The sequence below is a fragment of the Bufo gargarizans genome, chromosome 7 (genome assembly GCF_014858855.1).
Source record: "Bufo gargarizans isolate SCDJY-AF-19 chromosome 7, ASM1485885v1, whole genome shotgun sequence".
Lineage (NCBI taxonomy): Eukaryota > Metazoa > Chordata > Amphibia > Anura > Bufonidae > Bufo > Bufo gargarizans.
Genome location: NC_058086.1, coordinates 84,578,210 through 84,600,324, shown reverse-complemented (window position 1 = coordinate 84,600,324; position 22,115 = coordinate 84,578,210). Strand labels below are relative to the sequence as shown.

The window sequence follows — 22,115 nt, the reverse complement described above, 5'->3', positions numbered from 1 at the left end:
ATGCTCTGAAATATCTAGCTATTAAAGCGTCACCTGCATATTGTCCATCTGTCCAAGCATTAATGGCTGTCATGTGGACTCTTAATGTATTAGGCTTTAGGCCTTTTTCGTGCCCTTCTTGCAGGAATTGCAAAATGGAGTTGGTGGAGACTAGTAACTCTTTTTCCTGCAACCAGGAAGAAAACTTTCTCCATAATCTGTTGTAAACTGCAATAGTGGACTGCTTTCTGGAGGACAGTAAAGTAGAAATGACCTCATCTGAAAGGCCCTTCTCTTTTAATCTTTCCCTTTCAGGTGCCACACGGTTAAATGCAACTTGTTCAGTTGAGGATGGTAAAGGTCTTCCTGTAGAAGAAGATCCGGGTACAGAGGCAAAGTCCAGTGATCGTTTTTCGAAAGTTGAGATACGGCAGAAAACCAAGCCCTGCGGGGCCAATATGGAGCTATTAGAATTGCTTCCGGTGCTTCTGAGAGGAGTTTCGGTATGATCTGAGGTAACATTGGTATGGGAGGAAACAGGTAGACAAACTTGTGGCTCCAATTCAGAGAGAAGGCATCCAGACAGTCGGGTCTGTCCGTTCTCCTGAGAGAACAAAACTTCAGGGTTTTCTTGTTCTTCCTCGTTGAAAACAGATCCCATTCTGGACGACCCCATTTCTCCACTATCTGGGCGAAATATTTCGGGTTCAATTCCCATTCTCCTGGGCACACCTTCTGTCGACTGAGTCGATCTGCTCTGATATTCTCGGAGCCCTTGATGTGAACTGCCACTAGGCTGTGTAGGACTGGCTCTGCCCAAGACATTATTTTGTCGCAAATGGACTGAAGAGAGAGACAACGCGTTCCCCCTTGTTTGTTCACATAATATGCCGCCGTTGCGTTGTCCGTCTGCAGGAGAACTGATCTGTGGTAGAGATGAGGTTCGAAATGCTGCAGGGCTAGTTGAATGGCTTTCAATTCCCTGAAGTTTGAGGATCGCCTCATTGTGGTTGAAGGCCATTCCCCTTGAATCCACCGATCTCCCATGTGCGCACCCCAACCCTTGCGGGAAGCATCTGTGGTTATCACTACTCTTTGAATGACTCGGAAATCTTTTCCTTTTTCCAGATTTTCTTCTCTTGTCCACCAAAGCAGCCCCCTGCGTGTTGCATATGATATCTTCATCATAGTAGTCAGTGATTTGGGATTCTTGTCCCAACAGTGAAGAATTTCTCTTTGCAGGTCTCTCATATGAGCCTTCGCCCATGGCACCGCCTCTATAGCCGCTGTCAACAACCCGAGGGTACTCATCGCCGAACGGATGGATATCTTCGTTGTAGAGATCAGCGACTGAATTCTGCGAATGATCTGAGCCACTTTGAGAGGAGGAAGAAATACCTTCATTACTTCTGAGTCTAACAAAAGACCCAGGAACTGGATTCTCGTAGTGGGGACCAGCTGCGACTTCTTTTGGTTGACAATGAACCCAACTTGCTGAAGTAGATTCATAGCAGTGTGAAGATCCGATCTCAGAACCTCCTCGGAAGCTGCAATAAGCAACCAGTCGTCCAGATATGGCACTATCCTTAGACCTTGAACCCTCAGAGCTGCAATAAGGACGACCACTACCTTCGTAAAGATACGAGGTGCCGGAGATAGCCCGAAGGGAAGAGCCCTGAATTGATAGTGCCAAATCCGACCTAGAGTCTTGACCGCCACCCTGAGAAATCTCCTCGATTCTTTGTGGATAGGTATATGAAGGTATGCATCTTTTAGATCTATAGATGCCATCACCTCCCCAGGTTGCAGGATGCTCAGGACAGATCTTATGTTGTCCATCTTGAATTTTATCTTCTTTAAATGGTTGTTTAGAAACCTTAAATCTATGATGAGGCGCCACCTGCCGTCTGGTTTTGGAACGGGAAACACTCTTGAATAGACCCCCGAATACACCTCCTCTTCTGGAACTCTCTCCAGAACATTCATCTGTAGGAACTCCCGAAGAAGGGGCATGATTCTTGGATCCTCCGTGTTGTTTAACAGGAACCTTTCCCTTGGAAGATGAACGAATTCGAGTGAATAACCGTCTTTGATGATATTCCGAACCCAGCTGTCTGAAGTGACACTCTCCCATTTCATATAAAAGTTTCTTAACCTTGCGCCTACAGTGAGGGCAGGCTTGATGTCAGAATTTTGAATTGGAGGCAGGGGTTTCAGAGGGTTTCTTCTTTCCCTTGTCCTGGTAGCGGGAGCGAAACTTCTTCCCTTGCTCCTGTCTATTACGACCCTGAAAAGAAAATCTTCCTCTCTGCGTACGAAATCTGGTAGATTTGGGCCTGAAAGTTTGCGGAAAGGCTAAAGCCTTCTCTTTTTTATTTTCTTCCAGGATCTTATCCAACTGGGATCCTATTAACTTTCCCGGTTCAAATGGGAGAGCGCAAAAGTTGGATTTAGAGGAAGCATCACCCGTCCAAGGTTTTAACCAAATCGATCTTCTTGTGGAATTCGCTAAGGCCATGTTCTTGGCTGAGATCTTTATGACATCAAGCGGAAAATCACAAAGGAATTCCGCAGCCGTCTTAAGGGTCGATACTTGGTCCAGCAGTTCATGCCTTGGTACCCCCTCTTGGATGTCTCTGGTTAGTTCGCTCTTGCCACAGGCACTGAGGACATAGCTGCCTTCTGTAGAGAAGCCAGGTTGCAATGAGATCTCTTTAGGAAAGTGTCAGCTTTCCGATCCATAGGATCCTTTAATAGAGAAGAATCGTCTGATGGAAAAAAAGATCTTTTGGACAGACGTGCAATGGCTGGATCAACTTTAGACGGTACTTCCCATTCCTCTGATGCAGCCGGGTCTAACTTGTATAAAGACTTGAAGCGAGGTCCTAAGTCCAGGCGTTTATCGGGTCTTTTCCATTCCCTTTCCATGATGGTCTTTAGAACCGGATGAGCAGGGAGGACTCTGGATTTCTTCTTAGGGAAGTAATACAGGTTACCCTTATCCTGTACTAAATCTTCTTCATCATTAGTTTCCAGACAACGCTTTACGCGTCTGATGAGTTTTTCTGCTGAATCCTTTTTCAATAAAGAAAAAATTCTTCACTACCTGAATCTGAATCCGAGGATAGGTCAGATTGAGATACAATAGCTGATGATTGAGACATGTCATCTGAATGATGATGATGATGATGGCTTCTTTCCTTCTTACTGCCAGAAGTAGACGCCAAATTCTGCATATTTTCTCTGAACCAGGAAAAAAATTTTTTTGCTTCTTCTGCTAACGGGTCCTGTGGGGTACAATCCAAACAGATATTGGATGTCGCTTCTGGAGATAAAGGCTGTAGACAAGTGATGCATAGCTTAGATCTTGCGGGCTGCGGATCAGGCGTGCGTAACTTCTCTGCACAGATATCACAGATGTCATCATGTAAATCATCAGGAAGCGGCAATCTACAACCTGCACAAACACGGTGCTTTGTCTTTTTGTGGCTCTTCCGGCTCGACATCTAAGAAAAAAATAAATGTATTAGATGCAAAAATATAGAGCATAAGGGAGGCAGACAGAGCAGCAGTACCCTATGGTAATACCTTCAGAGACTCAGAACTCGGCTGCCCCGCACAGCAGGAATGTGCACACAGCTTCTGAGTCTCTAAATAGGCACCAGAGTTTGAAATTGCCGCCCAAAACACGCCCCCAACGTGATGACGTCACAGGACCTGGACGCCGCACAGGAGAGGAATGTGGCTAGAGATAAGGGAACTGAGTGCGCGTGTCTAAACAAACAGAGACCGCAGCGCATAGAGAAAGGTAATTAACCCTTCCTGAACTTACCCAGGGTAACACCATCAGACCAGAGCCAGGCATCGCCGGCAGACAGCCTAATACTTACCCGGCTGCAAACGTCTGTACACCGGGAATCAGGTCAGCCAGGCAAACGCACTGGACACAGACCGGCGACCTGCTACAGGTATTACCAGGCAAACGCACCGGTAGGCAACAGCCACAATACACTATAACAGGTCTGGGCTAGGAAACCACTAGCCAGACCGACGGAGCCTGAACAACGCAAGGCTCGAGTCCTTTCCAGGTGGGCAGCAAGGTGAGACAATCACCTGCTAGAGTAAGGACTAGAAAAAACACAATGGATGCAGTGCCTTGGCGTGTTATATAGAGTACCTAGGGTATTGTCAATTGTGTTAATTGTTAATTGTTTGATTGTTAGATTTTTCTAGGTGGGCGGTCCTATGATAGAGTGACTGGGACGGGAAATATCCCTTCTGTGCTGCTGTAGGACGAAGAAGAAAATATATATACCATACACATTATATTACGCATATCCACGAAAGACATGACATAAATCGTCAAAGAAACACAGGTATCAAAACATATCTAGCACGAATACTAATATTTTCCATGAACAAAAAGACCCATAACCCACCCCCCTCCCATTCCCAATAAGGCAGGACACATATATAGTCACCTCTGTTATTCCAACATTCCCGGGGTGTCGGCACCACAATACCCCTCAGTAAACCATCTTCCACCATCAAGTTCCAATCCCCGATATTTCACAAGACATCACAATCCAGCAGCCATCTTCCCATACAGCCTCACTTCAATGTCAGGTAACCCATTCACCAACAAGCATCTGTATATACACCACACACCTGCTACCACCCAATATCCTATGTATCCTCCATCCTCGCTGCATTAACCTTATATAGAAAAACTCCTTGTAAGCGCCAACCAGGAGCTGCAACACCCAGAATTATCGATCCAGCTGCCCCAGATTGCTTCAAATTTGGATAGACATTTCCTTTTCTGATATACTCCTCTTTCTAAGCGAATTACTATATTTAATCTAGCAATATATTCTGATATGTCAGGAGGTATGGATTGGATCCACTTTGCTGCCAATGTTTTCCTAGCTTGATATAGCATTCTTCCTATACCAGTAGTTATAACAGATTGTAAATTATTATCCGGTACCAAGCCTAATACACACAGTTTGGGATCCAACTTAAGATTAGCACTGTACACCTTGTTCACCAGGTGTAGTACTGCTTTCCAATAAGACGTCAGTGATGAGCAAGTCCACAGCATGTGCAATAGATCAGCCTCCATACTTCCACACTTCGGACAGGCCGGGCTATCTCTATAGCCTATTTTATGCAAAAATACTGGGGTCTTGTACACCCTATGTATTAAATACAGATGTGATAAACGAGCCGCCTCACTAAGGGATAGAGTAGGGGTAAGTTCCACCACTTCCGTCCACTGCTCATCCGTGAGTTCACCCAGATTTCTTTCCCACTGACGTCTACTCATTAACGGATATCCCTTAAGGAAATCCTCTAATAGGGCCTGATACACCATGGAGATTGCTCCCCTCATTGACCCAGCCGCAATCACTACTGGAAATTTTCTTTAAAATTTTAAGAATTGCTTCTAAACTTCTAAACCTTCTAACATCCTAAAAAAATTAAATTACATTTCCAAAATGATGCCAACATAAAGTTAGACCTATGGGAAATGTTAAGTAATAAATATTTTACTAGGTATGACTTTCTGTTTTAGAAGCAGAGAAATTGAAATTTAGAAAATTTTTGGTAAATTTGGGATTTTTTTCATAAATAAAGGTGAAATATATTGACTCAAATTTTTTACTATCATGAAGTACAATATGTCACGAGAAAACAATCTCAGAATGGCTTGGATAAATAAAAGTGTTCCAAAGCAATTACAACATAAAGTGACGTCAGATTTGTAAATTTTGACCTGGACACTGGGGCATCAATGACCCTTGGTCATGAAAGGGTTAAGGTGAAAAATGGCTTGGTCCTGAAGGGGTTAAAATAATCCGTAACTTTCTGATGATAAGATTTCTCAGTGTGAAGGGGAATGAGAAGTAACAGTTAAAGTCAAGAAAGGATTTCTTAGAAATTCAGTCACAAGCTTCTCTCTTCCTGTCTTCTGGGTAAACATATCTCAGTGAATAGGTCCAAACTTAAACAACGTACACTAAGCCTAATTCACACAGGGCCTCATTTACTATGACCACATGCCAAACATTTGCACAAAAAAGTCACAAATCACAAGTTTGCCTTTTTTTTTTTCTTTTACGCAAAGAGCAAATTTTATTTCTTCACCACCCTCACCACTTTCTGGAAATGGAGCGTAACGTTCTAGGCGCACAAACTGCAGAGGATGCACTTAGGGGGAGATTTATCAAAAGTGGGGTCTTAGTTGTCCATTACAACCAATCAGATTCCACCTTTTAATATCCAAAGGAGCCCTGAAAAATGAAAGGTGAAATCTGCTTGGCTGCTATGGACAACTAAGACAGTTTTCCTTTACTCCACTTTTGATAAATCTCCCTCTTAGGGCTCATGCACGCAAACTTATTTTTTTGCCATTTCTGTTCCGTTGTTTTACAGATCCATATGTGGAACCATTCATTTCAATGGGTCCGCAAAAAAAACTAAAATTATGTGCATTCCATTTCCATATGTCCGTTCCATTTTGCAGACAAGGACAGGCATTGTTACAATTGATCCGCCAAAAAATGGAGGCAATACAAAGCTCCAGATGGCGACCAAAATGGTCACCAATGCGACTTAGAATTGCAAAATGGGGACAAGACCTTGTAGTCTTGTCGCCATTTGCGCCTAGACCTTCCGCTGCTCTTTCATCAAAGATTGAGCTTCACACATCGAATCTCCATCGCCAGCCCATCTCGAATAGCAACAAACCTCATCCTCCAATCAGGTGTCCAGTCACATGCAGGTGAAAGACTTTGGATTCTGCTCACTGATTGGCTAATCTGGCACTCCTGCATTGTGATAGGCTGTCTGGCGGGTGTTTTGATGGACAGCACAAATAGGCTGCAGTATCCGGTCACTATCAGGGTGCTTGTGTGAAGGTGAGGGAACCGGGGCGGTCACAGTTCCTGGGCTCTCAGTGCCTGGAGTGGGCAGGTTTAGACGGAGCACAGTGCTGATCCCATGCTGAAACTTCCTAAGGCAGCCGGTGGCTGGTGCAGGTACAGGTAGTGTTCTCCTGGGCAGTGCCCTGTGCAGGGGGTGGGGAGCAGGGCTGTAGTGGCAGCATATGTCTGCCCAGTCACCATGGCAGGGCTCATTGAAGGGTATATCAAGTAGGGATCGACCGATTATCGGATTTACCGATATTATCGGCCGATATTCAGGATTTTAAACGCTATCGGTATCGGCATTTATTTTGCCGATATTCCGATAGCGTATGGGGAACACAGATCGCGCTGCTGACAGCGCTCTCAGTGTTCCCTCAGCAGCAGCACAGGGGAGAAGGAGCAGTGTCTCCTCCCCCTGTGCTGCTCCTGCCGCTGCCGCCAATGAAAGGACAGGGGACAAGAGGAGGGGAGGAGCTATGGCCACTGCGCCACCAATGAAGCTTAATCTCTCATTTATTCATATACAGGAGGCGGGAGCTGGCTGCGCAGTATCACATAGCCGGCCCCCGGCCTCTATGAGCTGTAGCTGCGATCTGCGGTAGTTAACTCCTCAGGTGCCGCGGATCGCAGCTACTTGTCATAGAGGTCGGGAGCCGGCTATGTGATCCTGCAGCCAGCTCCCGTCTCCTGTATATGAATAAATTAGAGAGTAAGCTCCCCCCCCAAGCCCCCCAGTATTAGACATTGGTGGCGCAGTGCGCCCCCCCTCCCCCCCCAGTATTAAGCATTGGTGGCGCAGTGTGCCTCCCCCCCCAAGCCCCCCCAGTATTAAGCATTGGTGGCACAGTGCGCCCCCCCTCCCCCCCAGTATTAAGCAGTGGTGGTGCATAGGGCCCCCCCACCCCAGTCGCAGTGTGCCCCCCCACAGGATCCCCTCCTCCCCTGCTCCTCCGATCGGAGCCCCAGCGGTGTAATGCTGGGGCTCCGATCGGTTACCATGGCAGCCAGGACGCTATTGAAGCCCTGACTGTCATAGTAAGCTCCATGCTGCTGTGTGCACAAAGCACAGAGCAGCAGGGACAGTGTGAGCTCCTATTCACCCTGATAGATCTCTATCAGGGTGAATAGGACAAGGGTTCTAGTCCCTAAGGGGGGCTAAAAGTTAGTTAAAAAAAAAAAAAAGTTACAAAAATAAAAACACCAAAATATTAAATATAAATGAAAAAGAAAGATTTACAAAAAATTAAAAATACACATTAACAATAAACATTAATTTTCAGCAGATTTGTGGGAATTTTTTTTTTTTTTTTCAAAAATGAAAATTCCCAGAATATCGGTAGAAATTATCGGCTATCGGCCTGAAAGCTCACAAATTATCGGTATCGGCCCTAAAAAATCAATATCGGTCGATCCCTAATATCAAGGCATTCACCTGGCACTTTCATGGCATGCTGGGGGAAGGATCTTTAATTCTTTGTATCTGTGTGACCAGGCTCTGAGGCTGCAGCAGTGGCCAGTCCTCTGCCTCAGTGTGACTTGTGGAGGAAGAGTCCTGGACAAGCAGGTAGGGAGGAAAGCTCAGTACCATCATGTGCACTATCTCAGGGAGTGAGTCACATTGCCCTGGGCTTGTGTGGAGAGCCTCCATGTCTGTACAGATTTGCCGTCACTAACTACTGTATACCTTATTGCAGAGAAGCCATGGGGGTAATGTGCCTAGTAGAGGGGCTCCTGCCAGTCACATACTGCCTGGTCCCACCCCCCTCCACCCCACTTGTGCCGTTCCTTTCACGGTAGTTATGCTCCAGGTCATTGAAGAACCGGTGAAGATATCTTCATGTATAGACTGCTAGGTGTCTGGGAACCCCTCCAATAATGAAAAAGTGGCCCCATACCCTATGGCGCTCCCTGAAATAAATGCAGCCGCCCCATTCATTCTCTAGTGGACTGCTGGGGATAGCTGAGGACAGTGCTTGGCTATTTCTGGCGGTCACATAGAGAATAAATGTAGCATCAAGGCGCATGCTCCACCAGCCTCTCCATTCATTTTGGGGTATGGGGCAGTCCCAGTGGTCAGAAACATAAAACTAGCCTGTGGATTATCAGATTACCCTTTTAAAGGGGTTGGCCCATCTCGCACTTTGGTGGCATAGGATAGTGAACGAGGGAGCACCAGGTATGCACGCCTACCCTGTATTGACTTTTATGGGAGTGCCGAAACTTCCTGGAACTTCCATAGAGGTGAATGAAGAGGTGATCATGCTTGCGTAGTTAACTGTCCATTCACTTTTATGGGAGTTCTGGAAATACCCGAGAGCTCCTGCCGCACATGCGTGGTGCTCTCTTCTTAATTTTGGGGGCCCTGTTCTAGAGATAGGTGGGAAACTGAGTTGGCTGTAGCTTAAAAAACCCCATGTTCCTTAGTATCCCAGTTATATTATATGGATTTTAAATTTGGCGACAAAAAATTTAATTTGGCTCCTAAATTTTTCAGGTTAGGAGCCGTGTTTTGCGGACTGTAAAATACATACAGTTGCGTGCATGAGCACATAAAGTGTAACTGTTTTCAGTGTATTCCTAATATAGTGCAGGGACAGGGATAGTGAACATGTTAGTGATGGGTGTAAGTCTTAGTATGTAACTGAGCACTGCGAAGGAGAGTCTGTCTTCAGCCTTAGGCCTCATGCACACGACCGATGTTTGGGTCCGCATCCAAGCCGCCGTTTTGGCGGCTCGGATGCGGACCCATTCATTTCAATGGAGTCGCAAAAGATGCAGACAGCACTCCGTGTGCTGTCCGCATCCGTGGCTCCGTTCCGTGTTCCCGCAAAAAAAATATAACATGTCCTATTCTTGTCTGCGATTTGCAGACAAGAATAGGCATTTATATTGCCGGTGCCCGTTCCGTAAATTGCGGAAGGCAACACGGGCGCCTTACGTTTTTTGCGGATCCGCGGTTTGCAGTCTGAAATAACGGCACGGTCGTGTGCATGAGGCCTTAGGCTAGGGCTACACGTTGACACGCGTCGCGCAACACATAGGGCACAACCACACTGCAACATGTGTCGCATAACAATTTTTATAATGATAGTCTATGGTGTCTATCTTGGATGAATTTTTTGCTACTGTCGCGTCGCAGTTGCATGTCGCAGTGCGACACCATTGACTATCATTATAAAAATTGTCGTGTGACATTGGTGCGACAAAATGATGCACGACACATGTAGTCGTGTAGCCCTAGCCTAACCGAGTGCTGAAGACGTCTGTGTGTGAGGCTACTTTCACATTAGCGTTTTTTGCAGATCTGTCATGGATCTTCAAAAACGCTTCCGTTACAGTAATACAACTGCATGCATCCGTCATGAATGGATTTGGTTGTATTATGTCTTCTATAACCATGACTGATCAGTCATGAAAACCATTGAAAGTTAATGGGGGACGGATCTGTTTTCTATTGTGTCGGAGAAAACGGATCCGTTCCCATTGACTCACATTGTGTGCCAGGACGGATCCGTTTGGCTCAGTTTCGTCAAGCAGACAGCAAAAAACGCTGCAGGCAGCCTCCAGAGCGGAATGAAGACTGATCGGAGGGAAAAGGATGCATTCTGAGCGGATCCTTTTCCATTCAGAATGCAATAGGGCAAAACTGATCCGATTTGGACTGCTTGTGAGATCCCATGACGGATTTTACAAATGGAAACCAAAAAGCCCGTGTGAAAGTAGCCTTACACACAGACGTCTTCAGTAGAAGTGAAGACAGAAGACAGACTCTCCTCAGCAACGACGATCAGTTACAGCTTTGCTAAGAAAACTCTGAAACAACAATTACACTTTAATGGATGACGAGGCTTGTGCCCGATCATAAACTAAGCGCACCCTCCAGCGATGGAGGGGATTTTAGGACTGGCACGGCAATGTTTGGTCAGTAATTTCATTCAGGGAATGCGAGTTGAAACCAGGTGCCTGTCAAAAACATTGCTCCTAAATTTAGGCATAAATGGTACTTCTACACGGCCCTCAGCACTTACTGGAAAGGGAGCGTAGTGGGGCAATCGCCCCCAGCATATTTATCATCATTATGCCAGTATACTACATGGGCAGCATGATGGCCTTGCAGCCCTGGGGTTCTAGGTTCGAATCTGATCAAAGACAACATCGGCATGAGGTTTGTAGGTTCTCCCCGTGTTTGCATGGGCTTTCTCCCACACTCCAAACACATACTGATAGGGAAATCAGACTATGGCCCCTTTCACACGGGCAAGTTTTCCGCGCGGGTGCACCCGCACTGAATCAGGACCCATTCATTTCTATGGGGCTGTGCACATGAGCGGTGATTTTCATGCATCACTTGTGCGTTGCGTGAAAATCGCAGCAAGCTCTATTTTTCACGCAACGCAGGCCCCATAGAAGTGAATGGGGCTGCGTGAAAATCGCATTCATTCATATCAGAACCTCAGATCAGACCCCCATATCAGAACCTCATATCAGACCCCCATATCAGAACCTCATATCAGACCCCCATATCAGAATCTCAGATAAGACCCCTATATCAGACCCCCAGATCAGACCCACATATCAGACCCACATATCAGACCCACATATCAGACCCACATATCAGACCCACATATCAGACCCACATATCAGACCCACATATCAGATCCTCAGATCAGATCCCCAGATCAGACCCACAGATCAGATCCCCAGATCAGATCCCCAGATCAGAACCTCAGATCAGACCCCCATATCAGAACCTCAGATCAGACCCCCATATCAGAACCTCAGATCAGACCCCAATATCAGAACCTCAGATCAGACTCCAATATCAGAACCTCAGATAAGACCCCCAAATCAGACAGATCCTCAGATAAGACCCCCAAATCAGATCCTCAGATAAGACACCCATATCAGATCCCCAGATCAGGACCTCATATCAGACCCCCGTCAGACCTCTATCACACCTCCATGCCAGACCCCCATCACACCTCATATCAGACCTTCATGTTAGACCCCCATCAGACCTCAGAGCTGACCTCCATCCAACTTCTATGCAAGACCCCTGTATCAGACCTCAGATAAAATAAATTCAGGTCCAATGATCTCCCCTGCATTCTTCACAACCTGGTCTTTTCTATCTCGTCACGGACATCGTAAGTGACACGGACCTATGAATAAGGCCAAGAAGATGACTGCAGTCCACTGGACAGATAATGAGCGTACAATCACAAACCCCATTATCACTACCGCCACATAACCGCGGTGAGGAGTATGAACGAAGCAGCGACTGAGTTTATACAATGTTACTCCATTACATGTCTATGGGGCCGACAAAGAAAGCCAAGCAAACGGCACAGCAAATAATGCCACTGTAAATGCACACAAACAGCTGTCAGCAGCTGCTGCCGGGCCCAAAGGCCGAAACGTATCCCGGCCTAGGAGAACCAAGTCATATTCACACAGCTGCCGGCCCAATGGCCGAAACGTATCACGCCCCAGGAGCACCAAGTCATATTCCCACTGCTGCCGGCCCAAAGGCCGAAATGTATCTTGGCCCAGGAGCACAAGGTCGTATTCAAACTGCTGCCGGCCCAAAGGCCGAAATGTATCCTGGCCCAGGAGCACCAGGTCGTAATCACACTGCTGCCGGCCCAAAGGCCGAAAAGTATCCTGCCCCAGGAGCACCAGGTCATATTCATACTGCTGCCGGCCCAAAGGCCGAAATGTATCCTGGCCCAGGAGCACCAGGTCGTAATCACACTGCTGCCGGCCCAAAGGCCGAAATGTATCCTGCCCCAGGAGCACCAGGTCGTATTCACACTGCTGCCGGCCCAAAGGCCGAAATGTATCCTGCCCCAGGAGCACCAGGTCCTAATCACACTGCTGCCGGCCCAAAGGCCGAAATGTATCCTGGCCCAGGAGCACCAGGTCGTAATCACACTGCTGCCGGCCCAAAGGCCGAAATGTATCCTGCCCCAGGAGCACCAGGTCGTATTCACACTGCTGCCGGCCCAAAGGCCGAAATGTATCCTGGCCCAGGAGCACCAGGTCCTAATCACACTGCTGCCGGCCCAAAGGCCGAAATGTATCCTGGCCCAGGAGCACCAGGTCGTATTCACACTGGTTTGGATTCATTTTAACTACAACTAGGGATGAGCAAACTTCTGTTTTCAAGTTCAGCGTACAAGGTTCGGGTTATCTAAGAATTCTGTTATGGATTCCGCTGCCACGGACCAAACGCTATGGTCCGTGGTAGTGGAATCCATAACAGAATTCTTGGATAACCCGAACCTTGTTCGCTGAACTTGAAAACAGACTTTCGCTAATCCCTAACCACAACAACTTGTAAGATAAATTTACAGGTATTTTCACATTTGAGTTAAACTTTGTTCCGGAAAAGAGGATCCGGTTTTGCAGACCATTAAAAATGTGAAAATACCGGATCTGTTTATCCTGGTGACAACCGGAGAGACGGATCTGGTATTGCAATGCATTCGTGAGACGGATCTGCATCCGGATCCATCTACAAATGCTGTCCATTTGCATACAGATTGCCAGATGCGGCAGGCAATTCCGGTGATGGAACTGCATGCCGGAATCCAACAACGCAAGTGTGAAAGTACAAGTTCAGTGAAATGAATAGTGTCCCTCCTCCCCAGCTATTATTGGGGAATTTGTCCCCTTTGCACTACAAAATTGTGCCAAAAAGTCAAAATAATTTTGCACAAGCCCTTTTTCTTCTGCACACAAATTTGCTGGATTACGGACTACGTGTACCAACAAATTTAATCTTAGCTGGGCCAGGAAACTGGTGAAAAACGTCACCAGAAATCAACACCAGCTCCGTCTGTGGGGCACGGCCTCTGTGTGTCTTACAGAGGACCTTTCATTAGTTTAGCCCTAGTCTAATTATGGTCCTACCTTATAGGGCGGCCCCCACTGATGCCATGGCACTTTTTTTTTTCCAAAGACCCCCCCCCATTCGTCCGCTGTTGGCCCCGTTGATTTCGGCGCCTTATATTAAAATGAGCCAACTCGGTTATACTAGGCGGAGACTCGCAGTTTTGCTGGGGGCGGTTCTCTTCTCCCTGGCTGTGAGCACATCTAATCAGACCGCTCTAATGGTCCATTCACACGTCCGTGGTGTATTCTGGATCCACAATACACCCGGTCGGCATCCCTCAATAGAACTGCCTATTCTTGTCCGCAATAGCGGACAAGAATAGGACATGTTTAATTTTTTTATGGAGCCGCGGCCCGGAAGTTCGGGGCCGTGCTCTGGAGATGTGGAGAGCACATCTCTTCCGGCCCCATAGAGAATGAATGGGTCCGCACCCGTTCCCGATATTGCGGAAAGGATGCGGATCCATTTGCGGATGTGTGAATGGGCCATTAGCCATGGAGAATGAGCACCTCTGTGAGCGCATCCAATCAGAGCGCACCGCTCTTAGCCAGGGAGAAGAGAACCGCCCCCAATGAAACTGCGAGTCTCCGCCTAGTATAACTGAGTCTGCTCATTATAATATAAGGCGCCAAAATCAACGGGGCCAACAGCGGACAAACGGGGGAAGGTGTCTTTGGGGGAAAACATATATATAGAATTATTTTGGAAGTAGAAAAAGTCTTAAAAATATTTTCCTTATGTTTTTGCCAGACATTTTGTCTTGTGTTAATAAGTACGGACATAGGATTCAAGAGGTTGGGGAGAGGAAATGTGCTTCTTGTAAGAAACCTGTGGAGAGACCCTCCTGTCCATCACAGGGACTGCCACCCGGCACTACAGCATTAGAACAAAGGCGCTAGTAATATCCGTGCGGCAAAATGTCCGGGCAGGTCTCCACTCATCCGGGCCACACTGGAAAAGTTCTACCCACTCCCGGAGGACGGACTTACCCACTCAGCTACATCAGGAACCAGCTGCCCGGCTGACGGAAGAAGTTGTGGGGTGAGCAGGACTCCCGCCACTTACTAACCTCACCTCACAACAGACAAAACTCCGCCAGAAGACGCAAGCAGAACCGCCGCACTTACTGGCCGGGAATGCCGCGACTCCTGCAGCGGCTCCTTCGCAGACTTCGCCCGTTCTCACATTCCTGTAGTAGAGGGTAGAGAAACCGATCATCTCAAAAATTACCGGAGACGACAGGAGAGCGCCTCCTGCTGGCAGCTATGTGATTCAAAGCGGTGGCATTGCATTGCCAAATCTTGTTATGTCCAGTACTATATGGCCTCCACAGGAGCGTGCAAACAGCGGGTCCGCGGTATAGGGGCACCAGCTGTGTGCCCGGGAGATACCCTACAGTGCAGAACGGAGGCATGGATCAGAAGTACTAGGGAGAGCCTCTGTGGGTTTTCTGTCCCTGCCTCCATATCATGGAGCCCATTCAAGTTAATGGGTCCGCAGACGGCGGGCGCAAGGTTGATGCCCATGCATTGTGGACCACAATTTGCAGTCCGCAGCACGGGCGCGATTGGCACATGGTTTTGTGTACATGAGGCCTATGGTCTACGTGGGTGGATGGTAACCGTAGCGCTGCAGCACACATCTGTGAGGATGAACATGTTCAGCACGGCTTTATTTCACTAGGCAGGAACATAACTTGAATTCATAGGGACCCAGAAGAACCTAGGGTTGCCACCTTTTCCAACAAAAAACACAATTATGCACACAGCGGTAGCCCGGTCCGCAATACACGGGTACTGGCCGTGTGCACCCCGCATCACAGATACGGACTCTTTCACTTGAATTGGTGAGCAGTCCGGAAGGTCGGTGCAGAACAGAGGCATGGAAGCCCTACGGAGCGCTTCTGTGGGGTTTTTGTCCGTGCCTCCACACCGCATGCACTACTTTTTTGCGGTTTGCACCATCGGATGCGGATCGCAGACCCCATTTAAGTGAATGGGTCCGCATCTGCATACAGCAGCCCTCTGGTCGTTGCAAGTCTATTGTAGACTGCAATTTAACCGCCTCCGGACCGCCTAACGCAGATGTGCGGTCCGGAGGTGGCAGCCCTGCGCAAAGTGACGCATATACGTGTCATCTCGCGAGGGCCGAGATTTCCTGTGAGCGCGCGCTCACAGGAACGGGAGGTAAGCGAGTGGATCTCCAGCCTGCCAGCGGCGATCGCTCGCTGGCAGGCTGGAGATGTGATTTTTTTAACCCCTAACAGGTATATTAGATGCTTGTTTGGATCGACCACCAGAGGACACAGGTAGCTGTGTAAAGTACCACAAAACACTACACTACACTACCCCCCCCCCCTGTCACTTATTAACCCCTTATGAACCACTGATCACCCCATATAGACTCCCTGATCACCCCCCTGTCATTGATCACCCCCCTGTAAGGCTCCAGTCAGAGGTCCGTATGATTTTTACGGATCCACTGATACATGGATCGGATCCGCAAAACACATGCGGACGTCTGAATAGAGCCTTACAGGGGGGTGATCAATGACAGAGGGGTGATCACCCATATAGACTCCCTGATCACCTCCGTCATTGATCACCCCCCTGTAAGGCTCCATTCAGACGTCCGTATGATTTTTACGGATCCACTGATACATGGATCGGATCCGCAAAACACATGCGGATGTCTGAATGGAGCCTTACAGGGGGGTGATCAATGACAAGGGGGTGATCACGCATATAGACTTCCTGATCACTTCCCTGTCATTGATCACCACCCTGTCATTGATCACCCTCCTGTAAGGCTCCATTCAGACGTCCGTATGATTTTTACGGATCCACTGATACATGGATCGGATCCGCAAAACACATGCGGACGTCTGAATGGAGCCTTACAGGGGCGTGATCAATGACAGAGGGGTGATCACCCATATACAGTTGCAAGAAAAAGTATGTGAACCCTTTGGAATGATATGGATTTCTGCACAAATTGATCATAAAATGTAATCTGATCTTCATCTAAGTCACAACAATAGACAATCACAGTCTGCTTAACCACTTAAGGACCACAGGTTTATACCCCCCTAGTGACCAGGCCCTTTTTTACAAATCGGCACTCCACAACTTTAGCGGTTTATTGCTCGGTCATGCAACTTACCACCCAAATGAATTTTACCTCCTTTTCTTCTCACTAATGGAGCTTTCATTTGGTGGTATTTTATTGCCGCTGACATTTTTACTTTTTTTGTTATTAATCGAAATTTAACGATTTTTTTGCAAAAAAATGACATTTTTCACTTTCAGCTGTAAAATTTTGCAAAAAAAACGACATCCATATATACATTTTTCGCCAAATTTATTGTTCTACATGTCTTTGATAAAAAAAAAATGTTTGGGCAAAAAAAAAATGGTTTGGGTAAAAGTTATAGCATTTGCAAACTATGGTACAAAAATGTGAATTTCCGCTTTTTGAAACAGCTCTGACTTTCTGAGCACCTGTCATGTTTCCTGAGGTTCTACAATGCCCAAACAGTAGAAAACCCCCACAAATGACCCCATTTCGGAAAGTAGACACCCTAAGGTATTCGCTGATGGGCATAGTGAGTTCATAGAACTTTTTATTTTTTGTCACAAGTTAGCGGAAAATGATGATGATTTTTTTTTTTTTTTTTTTCTTACAAAGTCTCATATTCCACTAACTTGCGACAAAAAATAAAAAATTCTAAAAACTTGCCATGCCCCTCACGGAATACCTTGGGGTGTCTTCTTTCCAAAATGGGGTCACTTGTGGGGTAGTTATACTGCCCTGGCAATTTAGGGGCCCAAATGTGTGAGAAGAACTTTGCAATCAAAATGTGTAAAAAATGACCGGTGAAATCCAAAAGGTGCACTTTGGAATATGTGCCCCTTTGCCCACCTTGGCTGCAAAAAAGTGTCACACATCTGGTATCGCCGTACTCAGGAGAAGTTGGGGAATGTGTTTTGGGGTGTCATTTTACATATACCCATGCTGGGTGAGAAAAATATCTTGGTCAAATGCCAACTTTGTATAAAAAAATGGGAAAAGTTGTCTTTTGCCAAGATATTTCTCTCACCCAGCATGGGTATATGTAAAATGACACCCCAAAACACATTCCCCAACTTCTCCTGAGTACGGCGATACCACATGTGTGACACTTTTTTGCTGCCAAGGTGGGCAAAGGGGCACATATTCCAAAGTGCACCTTTCAGATTTTGCAGGCCATTTTTTACACATTTTGATTGCAAGGTACTTCTCACACATTTGGGCCCCTAAATTGCCAGGGCAGTATAACTACGCCACAAGTGACCCCATTTTGGAAAGAAGACACCCCAAGGTATTCCGTGAGGGGCATGGCGAGTTCCTAGAATTTTTTATTTTTTGTCACAAGTTAGCGGAAAATGATGATTTTTTATTTTTTATCTTTTTTCCTTACAAAGTCTCATATTCCACTAACTTGCGACAAAAAATAAAAAATTCTAGGAACTCGCCATGCCCCTCACGGAATACCTTGGGGTGTCTTCTTTCCAAAATGGGGTCACTTGTGGCGTAGTTATACTGCCCTGGCAATTTAGGGGCCCAAATGTGTGAGAAGTACTTTGCAATCAAAATGTGTAAAAAATGGCCGGTGAAATCCGAAAGGTGCACTTTGGAATATGTGCCCCTTTGCCCACCTTGGCATCAAAAAAGTGTCACACATCTGGTATCGCCGTACTCAGGAGAAGTTGGGGAATGTGTTTTGGGGTATCATTTTACATATACCCATGCTGGGTGAGAGAAATATCTTGGCAAAAGACAACTTTTCCCATTTTTTTATACAAAGTTGGCATTTGACCAAGATATTTTTGTCACCCAGCATGGGTATATGTAAAATGACACCCCAAAACACATTCCCCAACTTCTCCTGAGTACGGCGATACCAGATGTGTCACACTTTTTTGCTGCCAAGGTGGGCAAAGGGGCACATATTCCAAAGTGCACCTTTCGGATTTTGCAGGGCATTTTTTACACATTTTGATTGCAAAGTTCTTCTCACACATTTGGGCCCCTAAATTGCCAGGGCAGTATAACTACGCCACAAGTGACCCCATTTTGGAAAGAAGACACCCCAAGGTATTCCGTGAGGGGCATGGCGAGTTCCTAGAATTTTTTATTTTTTGTCGCAAGTTAGTGGAATATGAGACTTTGTAAGGAAAAAAGAAAAAAAAAAGAAAAATCATCATTTTCCGCTAACTTGTGACAAAAAATAAAAAATTCTAGGAACTCGCCGTGCCCCTCACGGAATACCTTGGGGTGTCTTCTTTCCAAAATGGGGTCACTTGTGGCGTAGTTATACTGCCCTGGCAATTTAGGGGCCCAAATGTGTAAGAAGTACCTTGCAATCAAAATCTGTAAAAAATGGCCGGTGAAATCCGAAAGGTGCACTTTGCAATATGTGCCCCTTTGCCCACCTTGGCAGCAAAAAAGTGTCACACATGTGGTATCGCCGTACTCAGGAGAAGTTGGGGAATGTGTTTTGGGGTGTCATTTTACATATACCCATGCTGGGTGAGAGAAATATCTTGGCAAAAGACAACTTTTCCCATTTTTTTATACAAAGTTGGCATTTGACCAAGATATTTTTCTCACCCAGCATGGGTATATGTAAAATGACACCCCAAAACACATTCCCCAACTTCTCCTGAGTACGGCGATACCACATGTGTGACACTTTTTTGCAGCCTAGATGCGCAAAGGGGCCCAAATTCCTTTTAGGAGGGCATTTTTAGACATTTGGATCCCAGACTTCTTCTCACACTTTCGGGCCCCTAAAAAGCCAGGGCAGTATAAATACCCCACATGTGACCCCACTTTGGAAAGAAGACACCCCAAGGTATTCAATGAGGGGCCTGGCGAGTTCCTAGAATTTTTTTTTTTTTTGCATAAGTTAGCGGATATTGATTTTTTTTTGTTTTTTTCCTCACAAAGTCTCACTTTCCGCTAACTTAGGACAAAAATTTCAATCTTTCATGGACTCAATATGCCCCTCACGGAATACCTTGGGGTGTCTTCTTTCCGAAATGGGGTCACATGTGGGGTATTTATACTGCTCTGGCTTTTTAGGGGCCCTAAAGCGTGAGAAGAAGTCTGGAATATAAATGTCTAAAAATGTTTACTCATTTGGATTCCGTGAGGGGTATGGTGCGTCCATGTGAGATTTTATTTTTTGACACAAGTTAGTGGAATATGAGACTTTGTAAGAAAAAACAAAAACAAACAAAAAATTTCCGCTAACTTGTGCCAAAAAAAATGTCTGAATGGAGCCTTACCAGGGGGGGGGGGGGGGGTGATCAATGACAGGGGGGTGATCAATGACAGGGGGGTGATCACCCATATAGACTCCCTGATCACCCCCCTGTCACTGATCACCCCCCCTGTAAGGCTCCATTCAGACATCCGCATGATTTTTTACGGATCCATGGATACATGTATCGGATCCACAGAACGCATGCGGACGTCTGAATGGAGCCTTACAGGGGGGTTATCAATGACAGGGGGTGATCAGGGTAATCAGGGTGATCACCCCCCTGTCACTGATCACCCCCCCTGTAAAGCTCCATTCAGACATCCGCATGATTTTTTACGGATCCATGGATACATGTATCGGATCCACAGAACGCATGCGGACGTCTGAATGGAGCCTTACAGGGGGGTTATCAATGACAGGGGGTGATCAGGGTAATCAGGGTGATCACCCCCCTGTCACTGATCACCCCCCCTGTAAGGCTCCATTCAGACATCCGCATGATTTTTTACGGATCCATGGATACATGTATCGGATCCACAAAACGCATGCGGACGTCTGAATGGAGCCTTACAGGGGGGTTATCAATGACAGGGGGTGATCAGGGTAATCACCCCCCTGTCACTGATCACCCCCCCTGTAAAGCTCCATTCAGACATCCGCATGATTTTTTACGGATCCATGGATACATGTATCGGATCCACAGAACGCATGCGGACGTCTGAATGGAGCCTTACAGGGGGGTTATCAATGACAGGGGGTGATCAGGGTAATCAGGGTGATCACCCCCCTGTCACTGATCACCCCCCCTGTAAGGCTCCATTCAGACATCCGCATGATTTTTTACGGATCCATGGATACATGTATCGGATCCACAAAACGCATGCGGACGTCTGAATGGAGCCTTACAGGGGGGTTATCAATGACAGGGGGTGATCAGGGTAATCAGGGTGATCACCCCCCTGTCACTGATCACCCCCCCTGTAAGGCTCCATTCAGACATCCGCATGTGTTTTGTGGATCCGATCCATGTATCCATGGATCCGTAAAAAATCATGCGGATGTCTGAATGGAGCCTTACAGGGGGGGTGATCAGTGACAGGGGGTGATCAGGGAGTGTATATGGGTGATCACCCGCCTGTCATTGATCACCCCCCTGTCATTGATCACCCCCCTGTAAGGCTCCATTCAGACATCCGCATGATTTTTTACGGATCCATGGATACATGGATCGGATCCACAAAACGCATGCTGACGTCTGAATGGAGCCTTACAGGGGGGTTATCAATGACAGGGGGTGATCAGGGTAATCAGGGTGATCACCCCCCTGTCACTGATCACCCCCCCTGTAAGGCTCCATTCAGACATCCGCATGATTTTTTACGGATCCATGGATACATGGATCGGATCCACAAAACGCATGCTGACGTCTGAATGGAGCCTTACAGGGGGGTTATCAATGACAGGGGGTGATCAGGGTAATCAGGGTGATCACCCCCCTGTCACTGATCACCCCCCCTGTAAGGCTCCATTCAGACATCCGCATGATTTTTTACGGATCCATGGATCGGATCCACAAAACGCATGCGGACGTCTGAATGGAGCCTTACAGGGGGGTTATCAATGACAGGGGGGTGATCAGGGAGTGTATATGGGTGATCACCCGCCTGTCATTGATCACCCCCTGTAAGGCTCCATTCAGACGTCCGCATGTGTTTTGCGGATCCGATCCATGTATCCATGGATCCGTAAAAATCATGCGGACGTCTGAATGGAGCCTTACAGGGAAGTGATCAATGACAGGGGGTGATCAGGGAGTGTATATGGGTGATCACCCGCCTGTCATTGATCACCCCCCTGTAAGGCTCCATTCAGACGTCCGTATGCTTTTTGCGGATCCGATCCATGTATCCGTGGATCCGTAAAAATCATACGGACGTCTGAACGGAGCCTGACAGGGGGGGTGATCAATGACAGGGCGGTGATCAATGACAGGGGG

General features: G+C 46.9%; 1 protein-coding gene across 5 annotated transcripts in view; it reads right to left on the bottom strand.

The window, feature by feature from the left end:
• Window positions 1-15,056, bottom strand: part of LOC122943635 (suppressor of cytokine signaling 1-like) — a 192,267-nt gene extending 177,211 nt beyond the window's left edge. For 2 of the 5 annotated variants that reach the window (XR_006390882.1, XM_044301525.1), the window contains exon 1: window positions 14,799-14,983. The gene's annotated coding sequence lies outside the window, so the exon portion shown is untranslated. Of the gene's footprint in view, window positions 1-14,798 lie in introns of all 5 variants that reach the window. The other 3 variants (XM_044301526.1, XM_044301529.1, XM_044301528.1) reach the window with 3 other exon arrangements.
• Between the last annotated feature and the right edge of the window lie 7,059 nt (window positions 15,057-22,115).